We start from the raw sequence: 16,687 nt of genomic DNA, 5'->3' as shown, positions 1-16,687 counted from the left end.
TTGTTTAGTTTGTAGAAAAGCACCCAGCTGATGCTATGAACACAGGCAGATTGACTGCCCTTGTGCTCTTATGACAGGGTCAAAAGACACATAAAATTAATCATTATGGAGGACTGACCCTACCACTGGAGATGCGACCTGTCAAGGCAAGGCCATTGATTCATGATGACCTCACCGAATGGGACCTCTGGCCAGCTCTGTTTAACTTACTTGTGTGTGACTCTTCAGCAAAGAAGTTTACACATTCACCTCTCCTTCCCATCTTCAAACGGGTAAAACAGGACACGCAGAGGTGGTTTGTGTGGTGTATGAGCCAGAGAAAATCAACTTTGCCCAGTTGCTGAAGGTATTCTGGGAGAGCCATGGTCCCACAAAAGGTAACATTGTACCCCATCACAAAAATACTTTTTTTATTTATTGAATGCCAGATCCTGACAAATGCATGTGACAAGGCTAGCTAGCCATTCATGTTCTCTTGTACATGATATTATGCAAATTAAAAACCTGTTTGTTCACATTTAAAAAAGTGTTAGTTCACCCAAACATTTATATTCTGTCATCATTTACTTACCCTCATTCCAAATTTTTTTTTTTTACCTGTAAAAATGCAAAAAAGGTTTCTGTGAGGGTTAGGTTTAGGGGTAGGGTTAGGATTAGGGGATAGAAATTATCGTTAGATCTGTATAAAATCTATAAATTGCATGGAAGTCTATGGAGAGTCCCCACAATGATATAAAAACTGGAGTGTGTGCGATCATCTGTTGATGATGCTGTAGTCTGTTAGTTAGCTTTCTGAAGATAATGTAATTTTGGTGAAATGCATCCTATATTCTCAGTGGAAAAATAGCCGTCCAAGCGAGGGTATTCCTCCCTATTGTGCAGTAGCCGGTGCGCAAGAGTCTTTCACTATAGAAACTGCAATGTCTTCCGCCATTTTGTCCTCTCCAATGTGGAAAGTCTGGTAAGAGGTAAGCACCTTGAGTTTGTGTAATTAATCAGTCTGTTGTGTCTCTCAGCTGTGATAAGCCTTAATGCTAAAGTTGTTAGTTTAAAGCCATTTAAAGCTATTTCCTAGCTTTAGTAGTGTAGTAGTAATATGAGTGATCACGAAGTGCTGTTGAATATAAACACTGAGTGACGCTGACTCACTTCACGTCACCAACTGGCTCATATTACACACAAAAATGGTCTTTTGCCTCCACCTGCTGGCTAAAATATGTAATGTCACAAAATTAAATGTAAAGAGACAGATGGCTCTTAACACATCTGTACCGCTCTTACACTTTAGTTTAGAACAGCACGAACACAAGCGGAGTGATACACACAGTGAAGCATCTCTCGTCCAATCAGATTCGAGGACCTGAACTAACTGTTGTATATATATATATATATATTCATGGACCTCTTTTATGGTGCTTTTTGTCATTTTGGAGTTCAACAGCCTCTATCTCCATTCATTTTAATTGCATGGAAAGGAGCTGCCAGAACATTCTGCAAATAATCTAATTTTGTGTTCCATGAAAGAAAGAAAGTATTATGAGTATGGAACAAGATGAATGTGAGAAAACGATGACAGAATTTTAATTTTCGGAGTGTCTATTTGCACCCTGGTGTAAAGAGCATCTGCCACACAGTGCAGCTATTTGCACCCCAATAGTCTGATGAAACCACAGGAATATATGACAAACCAGACAACAGGTGTCGCTGCTGTGGGTGCAATTAGTATCTACCATTATTCGCACCAGGGTTGGGCTGCAAATAATATCTGCCACTATTTAAAATTTATAGAAAGTGCCCCACTTTTTTTTTCTCCCCAATTTTGCATGCCCAAATCCCAATGCGATCTAGGTCCTCGTGGTGGCGTAGTGACTCGCCTCAATCCGGGTGGTGGAGAACGAATCTCAGTTGCCTCCGCGTCTGAGACCGTCAGTCTGCGCATCTTATCACGTGGCTTGTTGAGCGCGTTACCGCAGAGACATAGTGTGTGTGGAGGCTTCACGCTATTCTCACGCGGTATCCACGCACAGCTCACCACGCGCCCCACTGAGAGCAAACCACATTATAGCGACCACGAGGAAGTTACCCCATGTGACTCTACCCTCCCTACCAACTGGGCCAATATGGTTGCTTAGGAGACCTGGCTGGAGTCACTCAGCACGCCCTGGATTCGAACTCACAACTCCAGGGGTGGTAGTCAGCGGGTTTACTCGCTGAGCTACCCAGGCCCCCTGGAACTGTATCTTTAAGATTAGATTGACTTTACATAAACAGTTAAACTATTACCATTACACAGTACACACTCCCTGTTTACCTATGTAGCCATTTTTTATTAGTGCAGTGTTAATTCAATAAACGTTAGGCAAAGAAAGCTATTTAAAAGAATATAAAAGAGCAGTTATTTAACTTTATACAGTCTTAAGTTCCAGTAGTATGAGAGGTATGAGAGGCCTATTATGAAAGCACAGAGAAGAAAGACAACAGTATGAGTGGCTGCAATCATGACCAGAGGATTCAGAGCGGAGATTAAAGTGTCTCGACCATCCAATCACATCCAGGTTTGGCCAGAGACCCTGTGAACACCCTGATTGTGTCTGTGGTGATGACAAGTGCTCTAGTTCTTAGATTGGCTTATACTTTGGGTTAAACTAAAATCATTATGATTTTGCTGAAGTTGTTGAACATTTCAAAGGACGTAAAATAATCTAGGACAATATTCTCAAAGGTACACTAACTAATTTAAAGAAAAGTTTTACACCGAAAGAATTGAGATCACATGACCAGCCGAAAACGGCTTACTTTATCTCAGTAACCCTCCTATTATCAAATACTTTTGGTTGCAGAATGCTGTTTTTTTCCGCAGGTTGCAAACAGCCATTTTCATGAAGTCACCACATACAGCCAGCTCTAGAGCGACAGCAATAAACTCAGATCTGGATGGAGATGAACAAAGCTTTAATTAAAATTGAACTCTTCCCAAGATTTTAGATAGACTCACTGCTGGTTGATTGGGAGTTTGTTTCCCGAGAGACTCGGCACTAATAGATGCTAAATTTAGATCCGCAGAAGGTCTATTCTATGACCTCACTGCATGAAATGCCAGGGTTAAAGACTTGCTTTAGTTTTCGGAGTTAAAAAAAATGCATTCTATATTTAACTTAAAGTTGAAGTGTGTAATTAGTTTCACCAAACTGAATTGCAAAAATAATGATGAAATAATGACAAACAAAGCAATGTTTTAATAATGCAACAAAGTTGCAGTGTTTACACACTTGGGGGAATCAACCTACAAATGGCTTATTTATAGTTGTCTCTGCAAAATAAGCTGGGATATGAGAAAGTATTTTATTTACATTGAAAAAGATTACACACATCACCTTTAACTAAAGAAAATGTTCACTTTCTTTTCTTTGATAGGAATGTTTCAGGGCAACGACGTTGGTCATACAACCTATCGATCTCGAGCAGGCATTGCACTCGAAGGACGAATATCAAAAGGTATCTCTCTACCAAACCCTCTAACTAACCTTGGGTGATCTTCACTAACACATCAGTACACATTCGTGTAGAAAAAAAAGGCTCTTCATGTTGACTGCATCCACGACTAATGGAATGCTAACACATCTGGTCCCTAAGCAGTCAATTAGGTGGGATAAGTGTTCAGGATTGCATTTAAAATTGCTCTCAATGGTTCCTGCTTTGTTTGATAACCTCTGATTCCATGGCAGATAAAAAAGGTTTCCTATGAAGTGGGAACAATGATCTTACACATGAAATAGTAATTTTGTTTGTCTTTTAGACAGTTTAGAGAAGGGAGACTTTAAGTCACAGCATGAGATGGTTCAAAGGCTTATGATGTGGAGTACCATCCCTGCCATCTGCATTATGCATATATTTTTCTAACTGTGGAATGGCTCTCTTGAAATGGAGGTTTCTTGGTCTCGGTGGTGCAATGCAATTCAAACCTGAATGCAGTTATTCTAACAACCCCACCCTTTACATCGAAGCAAAGCCCGTTAGAACAATAGAAGCAGAGGAATTGACTGTGGTCCTTGCAGGCACTAATCTTCCCCACCATGTAGTCTCATTTTCTTCCTTCAAACCTTTCCCCTCCCCCTTCCTCTCGTGTAGGATCATACTTCGTTTTTTAGGCTGTTTCCTTCCTCATTTGTGCTCTCTTTTCATTCCCTCAGAATTAAAAGTAGGAATTAATTGGTATTTTTTTTTTTTTTACAACAGATATACCAATTATTTTTACATTTAAGTGTCCAATATGCAGAATGATTTTTAATTGTTAAAATAAAAAGTAAACAATCTACGTTATAGCAATTTTTAAAATAATTTTTTATGTTTTATAATTTGTTTTATAAATAATATTACATATATAGTATTTTTTTATATTTTATTATGTAAACATCAAAATATAATAAATATAGTATAAAATAATAATTGTTATATATAATAATAATAAAAATTATTATTATTATATAATGTATTGTTTGCATAAGTAACAAAACTTTTATAATAATATTCATAATAATTATAATAATAATAAATATCACTACTATTAAAAGGATATAATCATACTTTTAATCAAAAAAGAATTCATAATATTCATTATAAAAATATTTTGTGTAATATTTGGTATAATTTATTATAGAAATATCAAATATTATAATAATTATAAATAATAATGAATGTTAATTTTAATATTATTATAAATGTTGCATAAAATGTGAGTTATTTATGCAAATAATAATGATAAGGCAAAATAAATATAATTATTACATTAAAACAGTACACTACAACAATATGAATTATAAGTAGTATTATATATAATATTTGCTATATTCAGTTATATAAATATCAAATATAATAATAGTGTTTCTTAATATAATTATAACATTTGTATGATTGTTATTTAATGTATTATTGCATAAATAGCTTTTATGCAACATTAATAATAATAATAATTATTATTATATAAATAGTTATTATATATATTTTTACATTCTTTTTTATTATTATTACATAATTATTAATACTGCTATTATTCATAATACTGCTCTTACTTGTTCAATGCACAGTGGTGTAATGCCATTGTTGGGCACTATTCTTCAGAGACCCACCAAATGATGGCATTCAGCGGAAGACCCGATATTAAATAACCGATAACCAACTAGGTATAAAAATCTAAATATCGGTAAAAAATATTGGTCAAATCAATTATTGTTCTATCTCTATTTACAAAACGTGCATTCTGTACCACATCGGTGAGTTGTGTTGTGTAAGAACAGCCTGCATTCGTTCTTGGATGTATTATGGACAGTTTTGTGGCAGACACATTTGACTATGGATTATGAGACAACCTTGACTGTCTCCTCATCCCACTGTCCTGTCTTGCTTTCTTTGCACATCACCTCAGACAGATCTCAGCTTCCATTGTGCTGATGCGAAAGGTTTCTGCAGTCTCCCTTTTCGACATCAAAAGAACCCAAATGAATGGCACAGTCTGTCTTTATCACTCTGCTCTTGTCTGAATGCTCCATTATGAACAAATGCTGAACACAATATCCAATATCTTTTCCTGTGATATGGTACATTTGGTATATCAGCAACTGATTCTTGAGAAAGGATAGATCTAGCTGGATCCCAATGCCTACCGACATACACTCACACATGCCCACAAATTGAGTCCTCACTGTTATCAATGAAAATGCTTATTTTAATAGATTGGCATTTTTGATATTCTTACAGGGTAGAGATACTGATAGTGATTTTAATTATTTGAGGAGCACCAACTCAAGAGTCTGAATTATATGAAAAGGGAATTTTGCTCTTTTTATTCCACTGCGCAATCACACTCAGCCGCACAGGCACGGCCTGTAGTGTTGGGACCTTGGGGATGAGAAGAGGAGGCGCAGGCCTCTTGGGAACTAAGCAAGTCATAAAAGCATATGGGTGCGATTTGTTTTTGTTTTTTTCACAGTGCACTGGCTCCAGCTGATGATGGCCTCTAATGGCCTGCACCATTGGCTGCCCAATAACTCACAATGCACTCTGGGAGAAGCTCTCTGACCTTCCGTACTGTCTCCCACTTTCAAAATCTGCCACTTTTTGGGTTATATTTAGAATTAGCAAACAGATCCTGGATACTAATTGGTCATTACAGCATTTCAGCCATGCTAAAATATACCATATGTAAGTATTAACCTTAGCACTGAGTAGGTTGCTGATGATTGGCACTACTGTATCTTCTAGCGGAATGATGGCACTTTCCTAATAAAACAACGAGGTAGCTCTTTATTTTAAAGTACTGTTCTACACTTACATACTATATAATTACAACAACTATAGTAATTACTAGGTTCTAACCCTAAACCTAACCCCAACCCTAATCTTAATCCATATTAAGTACATGTAGTTACCTAATGGCACTTTTCCACTGCACGTTACGGTTCGACTCGACTCGACTCTGCTCTGCTCTACTCGCTTTACTTTTCTGAGCTTGCTTTTCCACTGCAGTTTAGTGCCGCCTCAACATGGGTGGGATTATAGGCTGATCGTCATAGCTGCACCGCCTCTACTGCCGTGACATCATCTTAAACGTGACACAAACATTACTGACCATAAACAGTAACACGACCGCTAGCTGATAGCTACTTGCTCATTGTGCTGCATAAAGCAGTTGTTGCATGGTGATTTTACACAAGTGTAACAAATAAATTGGCCTGGTAGTTTTAGAAGCAAGCTTTCCAGTAGCTGGTCAACTAAATAAAGTGAAGCTTTCAAGCAGAATATAGAGTTAACATAACAAAACATACCAAACTCCATCGTGGACTCCAACAATGCCGTGGCCGAGTACAGGGCTCTCTCCCTCCCATTGCTCGCCGGTCTATTGCCATAGATAGCTTCCATTTGGTCGAACCACTTCCACTTTCTTCTGTTTGAACCAGTCTGGCTGTTGTGGTCCTTGATGGTTCTGTATTCACTTTTACGTTTTTAACTTTTCCCTACATTGTTGGTAGGTCCGGTGGTAAACGTGTGCGGCCAACAGCTGAGACACTTCCTGAAAGACTTTTTTGTTTCACGTCTTTTCGTTCATTGCTAACGAGAGGAACGTCTGCACATCGTTTATTGATCACGGCGTGGTTTTGCGCACAGCCATTTCTTTTTACAATTCGAAAGTCGCGTGAACAAATGATACTGTTATCGCTGTTGCTAACTTTAAATCTTGCGGGTTGATGTCCTGTGTCGCAAATCCAGTGACGATGGTAGTGACGATTCTCTCTGACCAATCAGTGATCTGCAGGGTTTTGGAACGGCTCGCTTGGAACCTCGACTGACGTGGTACTAAAAAAATGACCAGGTACCAGGTACTATCCACAGTGGAAAACCCCCAAAAAGCGAGCAGAGTCGAGTCAAGTCGAGCTGTACCGTGCAGTAGAAAAGCCCCATAATATTACTCAGTACTTTCTTGGGTAAATACACTGTAAATATACTGAAAGTACACATACTGTAAAATAAAATGCAACCAACAACGCTTTACTGAAATTTGTGTCCTTAATGTTTTATTATGTAGTAAGGGTTTTATATTTTGTGAATACAGTCACAGCTAAAGTGGTTGCAGGCACTCCACTGCACATACTTTAACAATGTCCTTTAGCCATGACTACTGTATATACAGTACACTATACTGCACGAGGCGCCCCCTTATAACTTATTTGCTTAACAGCGAAGTGTGTAATTTTTGAGCCACTTGTGTCACCAGAAAATAATGAGTAATAATTTCCTGAACACTCACTCATATTCCATTGCCAAAACAGATTATCCCTCCCCAAACGTCATTGGTTTAGCTAATGTAATGACTGGTCAAACAGAACAATATTTTAAAATGCCATAGAGCCACAGTGTTCCACTTTTCAGGCGAATGAACTCTGCATATTAATTTGGGAAAGGAGTATTTTTAACACCCCAAAAATGACATATTTCACCTTTCAGCAAAACAGCCTTTGTGCCAAGAGAATGCTTGTAAATCAGTGTTAATTGCTGTATTTTCTTGTCGTGAAATTTCATAGACAAAATTTTTATTTTTGACTGGAACTGTGAGTCCCTCCATGGTCAATTGCATTCTCAAATAGTTCTATCTATGATCTAAGAACTAGGACATGAAGAGAACTCAGATGTGATATTTTGGTTTTTACAGAAGACAAATGGATAATTTCCAGCATGCATGTTCATGGAGCTGTGATTTTTAGGGCATTGGTTCATGTGAGAGATTTAATGCGAATGATTGCATATCTGCATATCCCATTGTGTTCTTCTCAGAAAGACACTCACAGGCTCGCACACTCCCTCTACTGGTTGCCCTTCTCAGTTTCCCCTTTCTCTTTTTCTCTTTCTTACTCAGTTGCTCCATCCTCCATTGTCTGTGCTATCTCTCCACCCACTCTACCTCCTGCTGAGCCATCTGTGCTTCAGCAGGCCCTGTCTCCATGGCAACAGGAGAGGCCATGCTGCCTCCTATTGGCCCGCTGCCCAAACGGAGAGGCTGCCGTAGGTCGAAGGTTGTCTGTAGTGTGCCGCCTCACCGGTGTTGTAATCAGCTGTTGAGCCTCAACCACAATGAAATGAATGTCATAAGGCAAGGGGTTAATAAAACCTGGTCTGACTGGCAGCTGGGTCCATTATGAGTGAAGGACAGGAGGAGGGTGTGGTTACAGGAGTTAAGCTTGGGGGGGGGGTCGGCTTGTCTGGGATGGTGAAGGGGTACAGGGAATCAGATCTTGGGTTGGTGGGCTCGTCTGTGTTGCATAAGGGAAGATTAGATGTTGCCATAAATCTTGTCTGCAAGGGGGGACTGAAATCTGTGGGTGTGTTTTTAGGATTTATACTGCCTGGTTTTTATGGGGGATGTTGGAAAATTGGAGTGCTATCTGTGGTGAGACGAAAGCGCTGGTTTTGCTTACTACTCGTGTAAAATTGCTTTTAGAATGAGATGGACAGTACATGCTTTTGGCCGCTAGGTTTAAGCATGTTGCCTGTAGAGTACTTATTACACCTTATTTTTTTTTAATAAGGTGTTCTCCATCCAGAAACATTATGCATCAATTTTTTTGCATGCAAAGCGACCAGGGTTCAAATCCTAGCCTAGTACATTTATGACCTGCTCAATCATTTTGAACCACTTTGTCCCAGAAACACATTTTGTGTTTCGTGCACTAAAATACAAGGGAAAGCATTTAAATGATTATATCAACCAACATTTAAATTCTAAGAAAAATTGCAACTAAACTTGACAGCTCCATGCATTTTTTTTTAATTTATATATATATATATATGGAAAAGAGCAACTGTGATGTTTTTACAATGTGTTATAACAAACATATGCAGGGGTACTGTAGATGATGACATAGTTTTCAGTTTAACCCTTTAACGCATACCTCGGCCTTTAGTACCTCATTTCACCCCCTGTACCTCATCCATATTTTGGAGTTTTGCCCACACCTTTTTAGTTTTCCTCAATTTTTTGCTTATAAGAAGTGTAACACAAAACATATATATATTTTTTGGCTTAAGTACCAAAAGTATATAGGGTCATTAGAGACCCTATGAATGTAATAGTGTCGTTTTTGTTTTTATTTTATTTTTTGCACTTCCATAAATTATATTTTTATTATTATTTCATATCTATATAAGATTACTATCACAGGATATGTATTTCTTTGTTTATTGCAAGACAAATCAGTACTATATTCATACAAATAAATACTACATCACATTGAATTTCTGTGCAACAGTGGTGAATTATCGGTATCCTACACTATATGTGTGTACACATAAATATTATACATGCTATTTGTTACTCAGGTTTGTTACTTGATTTACATTTGACATTGCTATTTGATGAAGTAACAACATGGAAGTAAACTATAGCCAGTGTAACACATGAACGGTATGATACAACTATTGTCATTTGGGTGTAACATTGAAATGATGAAAGTTGTGCATCTATTTAGACTCAGTAAGTGCAGAAAATACCTATGTGTTGCTTGTGTGTATCTTATGTGTTCTGTGTATAACAATATGTGTTTGACAGCCAGTTGTGTCTTATGAAATTTCAGTGTGAAAGTAATAAATCCTGTTCTAGATTTGTCCTGATTTGTTGCATCATCTCTTTTTTATATATGTAAATAAAACATCAAAATATATCAGAATATATTTTATTCTATTATTTTTTTATTTTTTTATTTTTTTTGAAAAGGCTTTGACAATGCACACTATTTGGGCATTTTGTAGATCCATTATGATTATACGTGCCGGGTCTCTAAAGACCTGAATATGTAAGAGTGTTTGGTGAAATTCCCATGCATTTAAAGGAGTCATGACATGAGGAATACAAATTTCATTGATATATTGTCATATAAGAGCTCATCGTACTATAAAAACATACTGTAAGTTTTAGAACTCAAAGCTTCCTCTCCAGTCCAAAAAGAGCATTTATTGTTTTCACCCGTCAAAAACGACTCGTTTTGAAATCGGCTACATTGTGACGTCACATTGTAGTGTCGTTTGCATAGTCCCTGCCTCCACAACATGTTCTGACCAAGGATTCAGGATTCACAATGAAACTTGTATTGAAAGATGTAGCAGTGGCAACAATATTGGACACGATGTAATGCCAGTGAGTAACAAGTGTAATTCCAATGTTCGACTGCCTGTATTCGTTTGATATGTAAGGAATTGTTTTGTCAGCCATTTTTATCACAAAATAAACCATATTCATTACTCCAGAGGGGAGCAGATCATGCTTATTACATGGTTATTTATCAAAGAAATGCATAATTCCTCACAAAATATTGATTTGAGTTTAAATTATTTAAATATGGCAGAAGAGCACAGAGCGCAATGAAAACAATGATGAAGTATATAGTAGTAAGGCTGCCTGCATTCTCATCTGTCTCATTATAGTCATGATATCCCCCATTTTGCCGTATTTAAGTGGCGAATTTATCAAGGGAGACCCCCTTCCCAGGTCGACCAGTAAATCATTCATGGGTGATTTCCCCAGCCGGCGAACACGGCGGGAAAAAAAATGCATGTCATGACCCCTTCAAGGGTTACAGCAAACAATCAGCAGAAGGTTTGACTGGTTTGTGCAGACCAAGCTTTTGAATTGTGAATTTGTGCAAAGTTATTTTTATTGTTTTTGGAAGTTGTTATGAAAATCCACTTGGCTCAGAAATGTGAAGGGGCACCGGCCTCCTCATTTTGAATGACATAATTAAAATCATTTGAATTACATCGCTCCAAAAAGAACATTATAGTGTATAGATTTTGACTTGTGCAGTATTGGTGCAGTGTAAATCCAAAAAAAATGCACTACATTTTGAAGCATTAAGCTGTTATCTTTGGTCCTCTATTGCATGTCTAGAGCTTTTCAGCCATTTTGGATTCCACCAAAAATAATCAACCAAAATGAAAGCATTGTTTCCCCTTGTCTTAACTGATCTACAAATCCCGCTTCACTGGAGTCTTGTATTACAGTCACACAGATACACAGCTGCAGCATGCTACCAAATCTCTCTAAAGTCTTGCTTTAGCTGACATCAGCACGCACATACACCACCGACCTTCCCTAGTGTCCCCATTCAGGTCAGGGCTTAGCTCTGCTCTCAAGGCAAAAAAATGAATGTCGTAGCCACACTGAAACTACAATCTATAAGCTATCGCTACCAGGCTCACCGAGCATACCACATTACAGAGGACAGTGAAGATCACGTGTTTTAATGAGGGAGATCTGCTCTTATCGACCGAAGTGAGATTTTTCAATTTAATATGCAGGTCTTGCCCTTTTTACATTACATTTACATTAATGCATTTAGCAGCCACTTTTATCCAAAATGCCTTATAGTGCATTCAGGATATACATTTTGTTATTATGTGCCTCTTCCCTGGGAATTAAACCTATATTTTTGGCGTTGCTAGCACCACACCAGTTGAGCTACATGACCACTATGTTGTTTGTACTGTAGATGACAGTAATATAATAAGTTTTGTAACTGTTTTGCCTGCCATCATATTGCTACAAATTTGGGACTGCTGATAAAAGCAGCCACAAGGGGGCACTGTGTTTATTCACAGGAGGGTCACAATCTATTGCTCATTTACTATCTCTTTCTCTCCTCTCTCTGTCCTCACTTCTCAAAAAGAACTTGGTGTGGCATGTTCCCATCTATTAGCATCTCATTTAAGGGCTAACAAAAGACAGGTTTTCCCCTCCGAGGCCTCCACATGTGCGGTTTACCTAGTCTCCTTGCGCCCTGAGCGAAATCCAGGAGATTGACTGCGCTCCACCAATTACAACATCCCATCAATGTCTGCAAGAAATCACAATGGCCTAAATTAGCTACTGCAGACCCACTCTATTACACACTACTAGAGTAGTGTGCACCTTTGCCACTGGTCTCCCATGGGCTGTAATTACGTGGGAGGTTGGAGTAGGTGAATCCGAAGTGGGTGTTTGTGGTGTTTTTTTACTTACTGAGATTTCATTGTGGGGCCTTTGAAGAATGGCTAACTGATTCTTAATAAACCATTAAAATTAGTATTGTTTTGGTCGTTTGTGTCACACAAATTAACACTTTAGCTCTGTTACAAAACTTAGTAAGCTACCTCACCACCTAGTTCCTACATAGGCAGCTACCTTCTATTAAACCTCATTGCCAGGGCTTGTGCAATGGAGCCCTCCCAGCTGGTCATGCTCAAGGTTGTGTCTCGAGACCAGCAAGATCTAATGAGGTTTGATGTTACTGTCTGATCCACCACTGAATTTCAGAACTGTTTATAGACATCACTAATGATTCGATTTGATATTGAATAAGGACTTAAAGAACTATTCCGGGTTCAATACAAGTTAAGCGCAATCGACAGCATTTGTAGCATAATGTTTATTACCACAAAAGTTTATTCTGACTTGTTCCTAAAAAGCAAAAATCGGGGTTACAGTAAGGCACTTACAATGGAAGTAAATGTGGCCAATCCGTTTACATTAAAATATTCACTGTTTCAAAAGTACATCCACAAGACATAAACAATATGCATGTTAACATGATTTTAGTGTGATTAAATTGCTTACCTTTTCTGTGTAAAGTTATATCCAATTTTATAACTTTGTTGCTATGACGACATAACACCGTAAACCCTAAAACCCTAAGAAGTCTGTAAAAATGATGATACAAACAACTTTTCAGCTCAAATAATACATGCATATTAACAGAAGAATTAATGTAAGTGCTTTTATAAAATTATAAGCTTGACATTTCTGCCTTTAAACCATCCAAAAATGGGCCCCATTCATTTCCATTCTAAGTGCCTCAATGTAACCTCCATATTATTTTTATTTTTTAATTTTTTAAAGAATGTCATACAGGTTTAGATTGTTTTTTGTTTTTTTAGATTGGTTTAGACTGGTTACTGGTTTAACATGAGGGTGAGTAAATGATGACAGAATTTTCATTTTTGGGTGAACTATCCCTTCAAAATGCTGCATCTGAGGCAGCACGCTGGGTTTTGGAACAGAGCAAATATGTTTGTTAGAGTACTGTGCATACTCAGACAACTGTTCTTTAGAATTTGACACAAATGCCAAGTTGACGATGGTTCCATATTTTGCTATCAACAGGGCTGTGCCAATGATACTGTTGTCATTGACAACTACTAGAACAGACTGTGAGATAGAAATCGACAGAAAGAGACAGAGCAAGAGCTTCATGCTTGAGTCCAGTAGACTGATAAGAATAAAACTAATGTGGAAGGGGGCCCAGGTGACTGGATGAATATTTTCTTGGTCTTTTCATTCGTGTGAGGTTTCAAGCAAGGCTGTAACCATGTCTTGAACATTGGGGGGGACCAAACCATTTTGGGGATGGGGGGTCACAGGTGTTGAGGTCACAAATATAATGGTCCTTTTTGGTCCTTTAATATAGTAAAGGCGCTGAGTGCAATACTTTTCTGAATAAAGGCTTGAAATGTGATAAAGGCCCAAAACTGTATAATTTTTGGTTTTAAAAGATACATGTATTTTTAAAGTTCACACAGTACAAGACAAACACTGTGTCTACATTGCTAGCAATTTGCCTTTGTCAGCCATCTTTTCTTTCTTTTTTGTGCTGTCTCAAAGAAAATATGAATTTAATTTGAATTTCTTTTCATCATTGATGTATCTGTAAAATGGCATGACTGTGTCAGCTGGCTAGCAAAAAGAAAATACACAAAATTATTTACTGTGCCCTCAATTTGTCCCTCATTGTTTTTTCCTCCCAGTAGAATCTTAACACAATCTTTTCTTCAAGAATCCTAACGCTGCACTCTTCCATACAAAAACAGTTCATACTGACCACTGCTGTCAAGGTCCAAAGAGAGAAAAAAAATCATAATAAAAATACCATAAAAGTTGTCCATACAACAAAGCTGTTGTATGGCCCCAGAAAGCTTGGAATATGATGCACAAGTCAAATGGACTACTGTTATGATGTCTTTATACTGAACCTTTAATTACACTTTATAGTATTTGTCCTTTTTGAATCTCGACAGCTCCTGCTCACTATAAACTATTATTCTATGGAACAGAGCTGCTTAAAATATCTATTTTTATGTTCCAAGAAAAAACCCAGCATATGGGTTTTGGACAACACAAGGGTGAGTAAATGAGTGAGTAAAAGTACATTTCCCATTTTTAGGTGAACTACTCCTTTAACTGGCGGCTCATCCTCAAAATAAAATGGTCTCTTTTAAAAGGAGACTCTTAGGAGATGATTTACAAAATTCAGATTTAAAGACATAAAGAAATTATTTAGAAAATCTTAAATTGATTTTAAATTATTACCTAAAAATATTTGCATTAAAAATATATGACACTGTCCTTGCCACAACCTAAAAACTCAATTGAAGCCACAAGTCTCAGGTCTTACCATGTTCTAGTTTTAATCTGAGCGTGAAAACGCTCTACATTGTGGTATAGATCTTTTTCTAAGACAATATTAAGTAAATTTTCTAAAAAGGTACTTCAGAAACTTACCAGATAACCACATTCATTCAATTCCTTTACAATATACACACATTTGCTCTTTGTCTTAAGCCTGATATGCTGAAAATGGCTCTGTTAATGTTTTCACATTCAAAATTATGAATGACATACGAATCACGTACTGTACGTGACATATTTTTAATTAAAAATGGCGAATTTCACCAAATGGTGAATAGTTTGCACCCTTGGAAATTAATGTCGGTTGATACAACTTTTCAATCATAAAACAGTGGTCAAATATTGCATTTTTAGTTAGATACTTACATCTCACATGACACAAACACACTTAACCTGAACTGCTTGCTGATGCGTGGTGCTGGAATAATCCAGGAGGTTCCCACTCAGCTTCTTAAATTTGAGTCCCGCCTTCATCGATTTTATTGGCTATCTCATATGACATGACAAGCGGTAAAAATTTAACTTTTTTATAGCATTATGTTATTCCTGCAACAACTTAATGACAATTAAACAGCGGTGCATAATGAACTGCAGCAGATCAGCAACAAGGATATCATCAGTTACTGGGGGGGACAATCTGGCCATATCTGATTATTGGAGGGGACTTGTCCCCCTCAATGTAAATTGTGGTTACGGCCCTGGTTTTATTATACACTGATCAGCCACAACATTAAAACCATCTGCCTAATATTGTGCAGGTCCCCCTCGTGCCGTCAAAACAGTGCCAACACGCTTATTCTCACCATAATTGTACAGAGCGGTTATCTGAGTTACCGTAGACTTTGTCAGTTCGAAACAGTCTGGCCATTCTCTGTTGACCTCTCTCATCAACAAGGCATTTCCGTCCACTGAACTACCGCTCACTGGATGTTTTTTGTTTTTGGCACCATTCGGAATAAATTCTAGAGACTTGTGCGTGAAAATCCCAGGAGATCAGCAATTATAGAAATACTCAAACCAACCCATCTGGCACCAACAAACATGCCACAGTCCAAATAATTGAGATCACATTTTTCCCCCATTCTGATGGCTGTTGTGAACATTATCTGAAGCTCCTGACCCATACCTGCATGATTCTATGCACTGTACTGCTGCCACACGACTGGCTGATTAGATAATCGCATGGATGATTGTTGGTGCCAGACGGGCTGGTTTGAGAATTTCTGTAACTGCTGATCTCCTGGGATTTTCACAAACAAAATTCTCTAGAATTTACTCAGAATGGTGCCAAAAACACACAAAAAAACATCCAGTGAGGGTCAGTTCTGCGGATGGAAACGCCTTGTTGATGAGAGAGGTCAACAGAGAATGGCCAGACTGGTTCGAACTGACAAAGTCTATGGTAACTCAGATAACCGCTCTGTACAATTGTGGTGAGAAGAATAGCATCTCAGAATGCTATTTTGAGATGCGTGTTGGCGCTGTTTTGGCGGCACAAGGGGGACCTACACAATATTAGGCAGGCGGTTTTAATGTTGTGGCTGATTGGGGTAGAGTGTGTGTGTGTGACTGTAGGCCATGCGTGGGCTAATTAGCTTTTCCACTGGCCGCTCTGTGACCGCTCCCGTTATTTCCTGACCAGCTTGCCAGGCCGGCAGCCCCTCTTCCCCTCCCTCATGTGTGGCTGTTCTAAATGGAGACTCA

General features: G+C 38.0%; 1 pseudogene; it reads left to right on the top strand.

Moving 5' to 3' along the window:
- The first annotated feature begins 220 nt into the window (after positions 1-220).
- LOC127415596 (mitochondrial peptide methionine sulfoxide reductase-like) overlaps positions 221-16,687 on the top strand; it is a 30,201-nt pseudogene continuing 13,734 nt past the window's right edge.

Source organism: Myxocyprinus asiaticus, chromosome 25 (genome assembly GCF_019703515.2).
Source record: "Myxocyprinus asiaticus isolate MX2 ecotype Aquarium Trade chromosome 25, UBuf_Myxa_2, whole genome shotgun sequence".
NCBI lineage: Eukaryota > Metazoa > Chordata > Actinopteri > Cypriniformes > Catostomidae > Myxocyprinus > Myxocyprinus asiaticus.
The sequence above is the reverse complement of the archived record's forward strand: the minus strand, read 5'-3'. Positions and strand labels throughout refer to the sequence as shown.